This window comes from Castanea sativa, chromosome 2 (genome assembly GCF_040712315.1).
Source record: "Castanea sativa cultivar Marrone di Chiusa Pesio chromosome 2, ASM4071231v1".
Lineage (NCBI taxonomy): Eukaryota > Viridiplantae > Streptophyta > Magnoliopsida > Fagales > Fagaceae > Castanea > Castanea sativa.
The window spans coordinates 22285369-22297762 of NC_134014.1; positions in this window are offsets into that span (position 1 = coordinate 22285369).

The window sequence follows — 12394 nt, forward strand, 5'->3', positions numbered from 1 at the left end:
ACAAGGCCCAAAAACTCGTATACTTCACAAGCCAAGCACTTCGAGGGGCAGAAGGGAGGTACCCACCTATGGAGAAGCTCGCCTTCGCATTGGTAACTGCAACGCGTAAGCTCAAACCATCCTTCCAAGCCCACATTGTAGTTGTCTTGACAGAAAAACCCTTGTGGAGAGCAATAAACAGTCTAGAGGCAACTGGACGGATGACGCTATGGGCGATCGAGCTAAGTGAGTTTGACATACAGTATCGTCCACGTACGACCATAAAAAGGTAGGTTATGGCCAACTTCGTTGCTAAATTCACCCACATGGATGAACAGGGTGCAGAAGGGAACCCTTAGTGGATGATCCACACGAACGGGTCGGCAAATAAACACGCAAAAGGAGCCGGTATAGTACTTCGCATCCCAGAAGGGGACGAAGTCGAATGCATGGTCCGACTTGAATTCCTCATAACAAACAATGAGGCCGAGTACGAAGCTTTAATAGCAGGACTAGATCTCGCGCATGTAGCAGGTACCACAAGTGCGATAGTGCATTGCGACTCCCAAGTGGTTACCAGTCAGATTAATGGCGGTTACGAGTGTAGAGGAAAACGGATGAAGGAGTACCTCGAACAGGTGAAGAATCGGATGCACAACCTCAAGACCGAATTCGTTCAAATCCTAAGGGAGGAGAATGAGCGAGCCGACCGTCTTGCCAAGGCTGCATCAGCGGATGATATGTCTTTAACCAGTCAGGTACTCTTTTTTGTTCAAAATTCACCAATGATAAACACAGCCAGTGTGCAGGAGATAGGTATCGAAAGCAACTGGACGACACCAATTATCTCCTACCTAAAGGACGGCTTGTTGCCTGATGATAAGGGAGCCGTGAGGAAGTTGAGAGTCTACGCTGCACGATTCGTACTGATCAAAGATATTTTATACAAGAGAGGTTTCTCTCGCCCCTACCTGAGGTGCCTTATCCCCGAGAAAACAGACTATGTAATGAGAGAAGTCCACAAAGGAGTATGCGGGAACCACTTGGGATCGCGATCCTTATTTCATAAGGTGATTAGGGCTAGATACTATTGGCCCACTATGCAGAAGAATGCCCAAGCGTACATCAAAAAATGTGACAAATGTTAGAGGTTTGGCAACCTCATAAGGCAACCGACGGAGGAACTCACCCCAATGACAGCCCCATGGCCCTTTGCTCAATGGGGGCTTGATACCATGGGATCGTTTCCTACAGCAGTTAGGCAGCTGAAATTCCTACTAGTCGACATAGACTACTTCATCAAATGGCTACCATCACGGAAAAGAATGTACGCAGTTTTGTATGAAGGAACATCATTCGCAGGTACAATATACCTAGGGTCATGGTCTCAGAAAATGGGAAACAGTTCGATAACAACGCATTCAGGGACTTCTGCTCACAGCTTGGGATCAAAACCACTATTTGTCGCCCGCACACCCTCAGGCCAATGGACCAGTTAAAGACACGAACTGATCCTTGTTGAAAATCATCAAGACTCAACTCGAGGGGGCAAAGGGTACCTGGCTGAAAGAGTTACCAAGCGTACTATGGGCGTACAGGACAGTGGCAAGGACACCTACATGAGAGACACCATTTCGACTTGCATATGGCAGTGAGGCGGTCATCCAAACTAAGGTAGGTCTCACAAGCTACAGAGTAGCAAACCACGACGAGGAGAAGAATGATGAGGCGATGCGTCTACAGCTCGATATGATAGATGAGGTTAGAGCGACGGACGAACAAAGGCCAGCACAATACCAAAATCTCATAGCCAGGCACTATAACTCCCGGGTGAAACACAAGGACTTCCAGAATGGAGACCTCGTCTTGAGGAAAGTAACGGGTGCCACCAAAGACCCCTCTCATGGGAAATTAAGACCCAATTGGGAAGGACCGTACAGGATCGCATCATCTCATAGGAAGGGCACATACTATCTCGAGACATGAAAAGGAAAAAAGCTGCAGCATCCCTGGAACGTGGAACACCTGAAGAGATACTACCAGTAGATAAGGGCGCAAGCGATGACACTCCTCATTCCCAGTTTATTTTTCCAATTTATAACTTTAGTTTTAGAGCCCAAAGGGCAATTTTCTTATTTTTCATGAATAAAATTCTACATGCATATCTATCATAATAAGAGGAGTTTACTTATAACACGTTAAATGTTTTTCCACAGAATTTTATTCACCAAGTCCATAAACTGGACGAATCATCCTAAGAAGGGTGAAATCTATTCAGTAAGTCCATAAACCGGACGTATCATCCTAAGAAAGGTGAAATCTATTCAGTAAGTCCACAAACCGGACGGATCATCCTAAGAAGGATGAAATTTATCCAGCAAGTCCATAAACTGGACGGATCATCCTAAGAATGGTGAAATTTATTCACTAAGCCCATAAACTGGACGAATCATCCTAAGAAGGATAAAATATATTCCGTAAGTCCATAAACTGGATGGATCATCTTAAGAATGATGAAATTTATTCAATAAGTCCATAAACTGGACGTAACATCCTAAGAGGGGTGAAATTTATTCAATAAGTCCACAAACCGGACGAATCATCCTAAGAATGATTAAATCTATTCAGCAAGTCCACAAACCAAATAGATTATCCTAAGAAGGATGAAATTTATTCAGCAAGTCCGTAACCTGAATGGATCATCTTGAGAATGATGAAATTTATTTAGAAAGACCACAGACTGGATGGATCATCCTAAGAATGATGAAATGTATTCAGCAAGTCCATAAACTGGATGGATCATCCTAAGAAGGATGAAATTAATTCAAAAAGACCACAAACTGGATGGGTCATCCCAAGAAGGTGAAAGTTATTCAACAAATCCGTTGACTGGATGGATCGCCCCAAAAGGACAATTCATTCACAAAATCCATAAGGTGGACGAACCCATTACATAAATAGATTGGCTTAGTTCACATAAGGACGAGCGCAAACTTGACGGGTGTATATTATAAAACAGATAACCAAAATATTATAAAATAATGTCTACATAAAAGCCTACAAAACGATAGGCAACGGATAAAATTTACAAAGATATTGTTCTCCCAAGCATTTTCAAGTCTGAACATAAATAAAAATAAAAATAACTACTGTGGAGCGACAGAGATTTCCTCCTCCTTCTCATCAAGCACCTGAACCACGGTTTGATGGGTGCAATCCTCGACAGACTTTTTTGTACCAGCTTTTGAGCATCGCCGTCACTAGGGTCGTCACCAAAGAGATCGTTCGTCCCTTCAGAGTCAACGAGGTGAGCAGGAGTCTGGCTTTTAGGATCTATGGTAATGTGCAAAAGGTTCAAGTTTGGGAAGGAAGCCTTGACTTGACGGAGGCAATCGTCGAAACCGTCAACAAAGGATGTGCCCAGTTCACTTAAAAAGGCATCGGAATCTCGATAATCTTGTATAGCGTCAAACTTTGCCTGACGGAGACTATCCTTCTTGTCTTCCAGGACTTTTCCCAACTCCTCTATTTATCTAACTCACCCCGGAGTTGCTCCAACGCCTTGAGCTTTTCCTCCTGACAGACCTTCCAGGCCTTCAGCTCCGTCCTCCATTGCTTTTGTCATTGCACGGACACTCTCCGACCCCTTTGTCATTAGGACTCCCTGCACCAACCATAAAAATGAGATAGGGAAAGTAATAAACAAACACGATGGAAAGGTATTGGGATAGAGACAAACTTGTGCAAGGTTGAACAGATTCGTCTCCCCCATAGCTTCAATGACGTGGTTGCCCAAGTCCTCGTAGTCTTCGTCCTTGATAATGGATGTGATTTGCTTAAGGGCATACTGAGAATCCTCGTAAAGAAGGACGGGTGGTTTCTCCTTGACGGGGCCCAAGCTAACCATCAAGCCCTTACCCTTCCCCAGGCCGAGCTTGGGGGACAACTTGAGTGAGCCAAAAGTTTTCCCAGCACCTAGCCTTGTCACCACTTTAGGCTTTTTTGCATGACGATCCAATTTTTTAAACGGTTGCTTTTTGGTGGACAAGTGAGCTGAGCCCGTCTTATAAGGAAGGCCCCCCTCCTATTTTTTCTTAGCAATAGCCTACTACTTAATGTAAGCTCTTCTCCTGCTATCTTCCATTTCTGCATAAAAGTGGACGGATAAGAATCAAGGGAGCTACTAAAGAACACACACACACACACACACACACATATATATATATATATTAGGCAATGGACTTACGTTTGCAAATTTGTGCATCGTATCGACGGGTAGCATAGTGGATTCAGGGCCATTGCAGTACCAATGTAGAGTATCCAAAGTAACCAGCTTAACCCACGTTCTATCCAACAGCTTGGTGGTCCTAAAGGTTCTTTCTAAGAAACCAAACTGCTCAGTGGTAACCTGTGGACAGTCCTGAGCTGCAAAAATAGACGGTTAGAACGATTAAACAAATTGAAAAATTAAACCTAAGGAGGACGGACACCTACCAGACAAGGGTATTATACTCCGGGTTGTCGGGGTGACACATCCAGTCGTCCCCTTTGAGGAAAAAATATCGACTCTTCCAGTTCCTGTTGGAGTCTAGGGTCTCACATATTAACCTAAGCAACGAACTCCTCAGCAGGAAACTGTACATACCCTTGGATTGGGCAATCTCGGACGAACGGTAACAATGGAAGAACTCCTCCACTGTCAACCGGCACACCCCGTTAGACATCACCCTGTACAAAATTTCCACACCCAGGAAGACCCTCGAGGCATTTGGAGAGATCTGGGTGATAGCCAGTCCTAGGTATTGGAGAAGACAACGGTGAAGAGTGCTCAATGGGAAACGAAGTCCTGCTTTCAGCATCTGCTTATACACTCTGACATCTTAAAGACCCCTATAGTAACATTTTTCAGTCTTAAAGAGCATATGGATGGGTATGTGGTCGGGTATCTGGTATTTCTCCCTAAGTGTATTGAAGTGTGTTTGTTTGATGGTGGAAACAAAGTCATTAATCGTCCACAAGGGAAGTAGGATAAATTCCCTAAATCCATCAGGACCTATGGCGGATTGAATTGAGGGGTCTACACCATCTAGATCGTCATTTGAATCATACTCTGACCCATCCTCACCTCGTACCTCATCCTCCATTGTGGAAGGTGAGTTGGCTGACGAAACCCTTTCCTCGCTGAAGGTGTCGGTGTCTGCCTAACCTGACGGAAACACCTCATCGTAACCTGCTCCTTTGCGGACAAACGATTGACCACTTGACGTCTCACTCGGCATCTGACACCTACAAGTGATGAGTAAAAACCCTAAGACTCTAGGTCTACACAGATGACGAGCGAGCGAATAGAATGATAAAAAGAAAAAACTTGAGATAAAAGAAAGAACACTTACAACTTGACAGCGTAAGAAGGGTAACGGGAAGACTATAGAGAACGATGACACCAAGTCGACGGAGCAACGGCTTAAAAAGAGTGGATGGTAGCACTTTGCTTAGCGAAAAAAAGTTTGAAATGAAAAAATGAAAGGGAAAAGTAACCTATATATAGAGGGAATGACGCGAAAGACGAAGGGACGCTTCAATTCAACCAATCGACCACTAAAAGCTTGCCACATGTCCCTACCATATTAATGACCCTAGGCTAGCCTGTCAATCAACACACGCTTCTCAAGGATAGGGCAAACTGTCACTCCACGGATCCGTTCAAAAATAGGCGACGGGTCCATGGAGTGAGGGGGCAACTGAAGAGGGTAAAATTAAAGTGGAAGGCCAAAATTTACGAGAGCTACCATGAGTAGCTTCACTAGGTCGATGGACAAGGAGATGAGGTGGCAACGACGCATCGAAGGTGGACGGATGACCTATGGGGAACGGATCACCTGCAGTGGACGAATATCAATTCGGACGGATAACGATTCGGACGGATACTAAGGTTGAAAACCACGTGACAATGACATGGCTTATTTGGCCCCCAAGGAACTTCAAATGACAATAACTTGTGCTCCATGATTAACCCTAGTCAGTAAAGCCTTTATATGGAAATGGTCCCTTAAATTGCAAACATTTATGAAGATTTTCTCTACAAGGAAATATTTCTCTTCGCCAAGGAACCAGGGTCGGTTCCTCACTACTATAAAAAGCCAAAACCTTCAGAAAACGAGGTACGAATTATTGACCCCAACTCTGACACTCTAGAGTTGTGACAGTTCTTCTAACTTGACATTTGAAGGGTATTTGACCAATACTCTCTTGAGGTTTTTTTTCTTGTTGTGCATGTGTTATTTGGAATGTAAGGACTGTGTAGCTTACTGACGATTTTTGACATCATCAACATTTCTCCTGTATAATCTTTTCTATATGGGTCATGCTAATGAATGCCCCTAGGGCAATAATTAACAATCTATTTTATGAAAGTTTTGACACTACTTTTATGGGAAATGAAAATAGATGTCAAAACATTAATTGTTTTTTATTCTTTTCCAATAAAAACTTTCTTTAAATGGATTGTTAGTCAATATCCTAAGGGCATCTGTTAGCATTTCCCTTTATATATATACTACACTCATCACACGCATTTTGCGAGTATAATAATGCTTTTTTTTGTTTAGTTTTATAATGTTTAAAAGTGATATATTGTATTTTTTTTTTTAAAGGTAACGTAACATAAAATAATGTCTAAAAATGAGATAAAGACAATATTCTAAGTTTTAGGCAAAATGAAGAAGTTAAAGGAAAAAGCCAAAAACATAATTGAAGTATTTGAACTCAAATAGATAACAAATACAAATAGGAATCAAACATTAAATACGGGATAATAATAGATAGTTTTTACGTGAGGTAGTGGGTTTGTTTTGGAAGAAGTAATTTTTTTTATAAACGTATTTGAATTCAAATAGATAACAAACTACAGATAGGTATCAAACATTTGAATACAAATGATAACAGTTTTTCCCCCCTTTTGTACATGAGATAGTATTACTCTTTTAACCTTTTTTGTTTTTTGTAGGAAAAAAAAATTAAACTAAAGAGTATGTTATTTTAGAAATTGTATGAGGATATTTTGGTACGTTAAAAATTGAAAACGAAATTGGGGAATGTTCTTTTTAGTAGTCTAGATAATTTTCTCTCTCAGAGGAAGGAGTATTCATTTCCTATAAGGTAATTCTCTTAGTGCTGTTTCTTTTTTTATTGTTTAATTTGCCCATATGATTTTGATTGTAGTATATTATTATGATTTTTTTTCTCTATATCTACACTTATATCTATAGATTCTATACTACTCCATCCATCCCAAATTGTTTTGCCTAGTTAGGAAAACCCAATTATTTAGGGAAACATCATTAACTGCCTTATCTCTTTTAAAAAAAAGTTAGCAATTTTCTAAATTATCCTTAAACAAATTTATCAAAAAATTATTTTAGAAAAAAAAAAACATTTCTAGTATTGGTGCCAGCTACCAAGCAATTTTCAAAGTTATTGCAAACCTATATTCAAATCCAAATTCCATAGCCACCAAGCCTAATCCAAATTCAATCTTTATCTTTAAATCAAATTTTAATATGGTAGATTAGAAACTCTACTGGTGACAAAACATTGGTTTTAGTGGATTTCAAAATTTAGGTTTTTAATTTTTTTTTAATTAAAAAATGTTCCAACAAATAAATTAAGGGAATAAAGGGAATGTTTATAAATTAATGGTGTTTGACTTTTCAAACATGACATAATTTTGGGACATCTCAAAATGGAATACAAGCCAAACAATTTGGGATGGAGGGAGTACTTTTTCTTTTTGATGAGGGAGGGAGTACTATTTATCAAGTTGTTTTACATAGTTTCAAACTGTTTTTTCCTCTCTCTCTCTCTCTCTCTCTCTCTCTCTCTCTCTCTCTCTCTCTCTCTCTCTCTCTCTCTCTCTCTCTCTCTCTCTCTCTCTCTCTCTCAGATAACCCCTTATCCATATCCCTTAAAATTAGTCTCATCTAATTCCTTTTGAACGACAAGTCATTTGCCAAAATCAAACATAAATTAATGTCTCTTCTTCCTGTTTAACCTTTACTTTTTTTTTTAAAGAAAAATCTCTCTTTTCCTCTCTCAGAGGAAGGAGTAGCCATTTCCTACAAGGTAATTCTCTTAGTGCTGTTTCTTTTTATTGTGTTATTTGCCCATATGATTTTGATTGTTGTGTAACATTATGATTTATTTGGAAATTGTAAGAAAAAAAATTGAAATAATAAACAGTATATAATAACTATTTCTAGGGTTATTGGAGCAATTGTAGTTAAAGAAGTCAATACCGTACCGGTATCGGTCATACTTGGGAAATATATTGTACTGGTCTTAAACTGGTACCAATACTCTTCCTAAACATACTAGAACAAATATCACCGGCCTATTTCAGTTATACTAGCCTATATCAGCCCATACAAGCTGGTATTGGCGCTTCAGCTGGTACAGTAAAAGAAAATTGAAAAACATTATTAAAAAACATTTTATTTTAAATAATATATTGGTTAACGTACTTAAGCTAATATATAAACTTATAAAATATTTTTAAATTTCATTTTGATAAACGTAAAAATTAATAAAGTCATACTTACATAAATAATACAAATATATATATTTATGTATAGAAATATATAAATAGTGGTAATCTTAAAACGGTACACCAGTATTAACCGATACCGAAATATTTTGTTCCCCTAGCCAAACTGAAACAGCCTCCGGTACAAAATTGGCTCACTTGATTACAGTTATTGTATATATGTTTTTATAGGAACAAAACTGAGGAATTAAGAACTAAATGAAATCGAAGTCAAACAATGAAAAAAGTTCAAGAGATAGCCCCGCTTTCTTACCCTATTTGTTTTATTTTATTTTTCCCATTTTTTCCCTTTCAATTCTTCTTAGAAGTTATTGTTTGTTGTATATGAGTGAGTTACATGTGTGAATAAATTCTTTTTTCATATTTTTTTGCATTGTTTTTGTAATTTATAATTGTGAACTATAGAATTTCAAGTAATGAAGTGGAATTATTTACTTTATTTTATTGCAATCGGTTTGTCCATGATGATGAACCCTATAATGGAAGGACATGGAAATAGGAGAGATAAAGTAGGATAAAATTCATGTGAAAATTGGATTGGGTTGGATTGATTTTTTTTTTTTTGGTGGGGGGGGGGGAGGAGGGTTGGTGAGTTGAATCCTCACCTCTACTTTTAAGCGTCTGTTGATGCCCACTTTGGTAAAAAGGCCCAATAACAAGAAGAACCCCAACAATATAAAAAGGGCAAGGGAAGAAGAGTTAGCAAGGTAAGAAAAACCATTAAGCCCGAATGGTAGGAATAATGGTCTACAGGCCTAGAAAATAGTAAAAAGATCACAAAGCAAGCAAACGGGCCCAAGGAAGCCCAGAGGAAGCAGTAGGAAGCCCATGAGTATCATAAGAAATAGAAAGCAAGCAAAAATGGGCTGAATGAGCCCAAAGGAAGGAATTAGTAAATGGTATTGTAATTGGGTCAGGGAAGCCCGAAATATTTAGCAAAAGTCCATGGGAATGTAGTAATGGAATGGGCCATGAATGCTCAAAAAAAGCAGGCCGAGAATGCCCCAAAGGGATAAAATGGGCCAAGGAAGCCCAAGATAGTATAAGAATAAGCCTAGCAGAAATATTGGGCAACGTGAACTGAGTCAAGGAAAAGTATACGACAGGCCCAAAGGAGGCCCAGTAAGCACAAGTTAAATGATAACATAGTAGAAGCAATGAAGTGGCATGACAGAAGTGTCAGCCAACCCACAAAGAAGGCAGGGACCGAATTAAAGACGAAAGGACTCATACTCGAGCAAAGCCCAACCCAGGGAAGAAACAAGATGCAGAGAATGAAGACTTAGTGACTCCTTCACACCATAAAAGGTTAAAAATAAGCAACAAGACACATAGAAGGATCAAATCAATTCACAGGCCACGGCAAATGCATGAATGACAGACAAGCCCTAGACTCACATAGGAGTGGAGCACGCACAAGGCTCAGGCACCACCCACTTGTACCCAGACATTTTAGGCGCGGTGGGTCATGGGTCAGAGGTAAGAAAGGGTATGGTTTGGCAGTGGGGAGAATGGGAAAGTCTATTTTGGGATTCTTGGTCAAAATTCTTTTGGGAAAATGTCCTGCTGGGATGACATGTCACCCAATAGGGGGAAAGATGAGTTGGAAGCCTGGAATCACTAGGTGCATGCCATAGGAATTAGTAAGAGAGAATGCCCAATTCTTATTCGGAGGGGAACACCACGGATGGCAAGAAAGTAAAACAAAAACTCATTTTGTCTAGAATTAAGACACGGTGCAACCAATCCAGTGTAGTGGTGTTGGTTGAGCAGCCGGCAAACCAATAGATCGTCCGAGAAGGACGCCCACACCAGGCCAAAAGTAATTAAGGGATAAAACAGTAAAATCCATTACAGCAAGCAATATAAAAAGGCCTTAGCTGTGCACAGCAAAAACAAGGAGGAAAAACAAGAACGAAAAAGTAGGGAGTAAAGAAAACGAGGGAGAAAATAGCAAGAAGAAAAACAACAGAAAAATAGAGAAGGTAAAGAAAAAGAAAGAAAAGGGAGAATACAATAAAGTGTGAGAATGCATTCACCAATAAGCTATTCCCTTCTCTCCCTCTCAATAGCCTACTCTCTAGCAAGTTAGAAGACTCGGGATCAAGCCATTTAAGTCCATTTCTTCAAAGTAAGCAATTTCTAAGGCAGGATTTTCATGCGAGATTGCTTACATTGAAGGCTGGTTCCCTTCTTGAATTCAATCTGTTTATAAACTAAATACAACAGACTAACTCCCCTTTGCCTCCCTTTGTTGTAAATAATTAAGCAGTAACCGTACTTTCGTCATATTCACATAATCGTGTTTTCTCGTTAGGAAAATGGTTTAAATTTTATCTTTTACCGTCAGTAGACATATCCTTATTATATTATATGCCTCCTGCCAAAACATTTTTGTAATAGTATCCTCTGCTGTAAGTGAGTGATCAAGATCTTGGTGAAGGGATCCTAGCTTGCGCACAAGCTAGCTTGAGGTGGGTTTCAATCAAGCCAATCCTGACTCTCTTACCCCAGAATCATTGGGCCATGGTGCGGTAGGAAACAGTCCAGCCCAAAAAAGAAAAACACAAAAAGGCCCACCACAGTGTCAAACAATGCTAAGAAAAGTGGCATTATATCAATTGATTAAGGATGAGCATGGACCTAGTCAACCCGACCAGACAATAAGGGTCTCAGGTAGGTTGGTGGATGCTCGGGTGGGACTCAAGCCAAATAATTTAGTCAAATTCGGGTCTCGAGTTGGTATCAAGTCCAATCTGACTTGCCTGATTATTTATTTTTTAATGAAAAAAACAAAACAAAAAACACAACCATAGTATAATCAAAGAAACAAGAAACTCTAAGTGAAACTAAATCTTTGCCTTCTTGTTTCAATGGAAAATGTCGTGTGAATGTAGTTTTCTGTGTTTTCTAGTGTTTGATAATATCATAAAAAATGAGTCAAATAAAAACTATTTTTGGTCAACAGAAAAAGTATAGCTTATTTTTAGAAATTATTTTCCACTAAAAGTTTTTGGAAAACAACTCTATCTCACAGCAAGCTAAATAAAGGAAGTTAAGAGATTTTTTTTCAACTAATTTAATGTTGCTACAAAATATAGGAAAATGAGATAGTTTTTTGGAAAAATGACAAAATTTAGCTACAAAATTGGTTGTTGTCTAAAGTTACACAACCTTGCTCAATAAAACAAATATTACTATATATTTTAACAATCTAACCATTGAATTGCATGTTCTTTACGCTCTTAATACACATGTCAAATTTTGTATTAATCGGATATTATTTACTATATGATCTATTAGCTTATATTTTATGCATAATTTTAAACTACAAAAACTTGCAATTTAAACAGTTTATTAATGACATACCTATCGATCTTTAATTTTCTAAAATTTTTGCAAGCATGAAGGATATAAGAATAAGATATAATCCAATCAAAATTTACCTCTAATAAAAAAATATTGAGTAAGGTTGCAGCCTAAGGCTACAACTAATTTTGTAGCTAAACTTTATTCTTTGAAAAATACGTTTTAGAAAATGACTCATTTATTTTCTTGAAAACATTATCATTGAAACAAATAAAGTGTAAATATAAAATGTATACTTGAGGTATTTATGAGATGAGAAAACGTTTTGTCCGGAGCTGGCAGAAAAGTGAGGTTTTACGCCACCAATGAGGAGCTGCCACATCAGATATTCAATGAGGCCTCAGTATACTCTATCACATAGGATTGTAGCTCAAATAAAACCAAAATCACCAAACAGAACGTGTTCAAAAGCCATTACTTGGAGAAAACAGCACCAGCACCAAC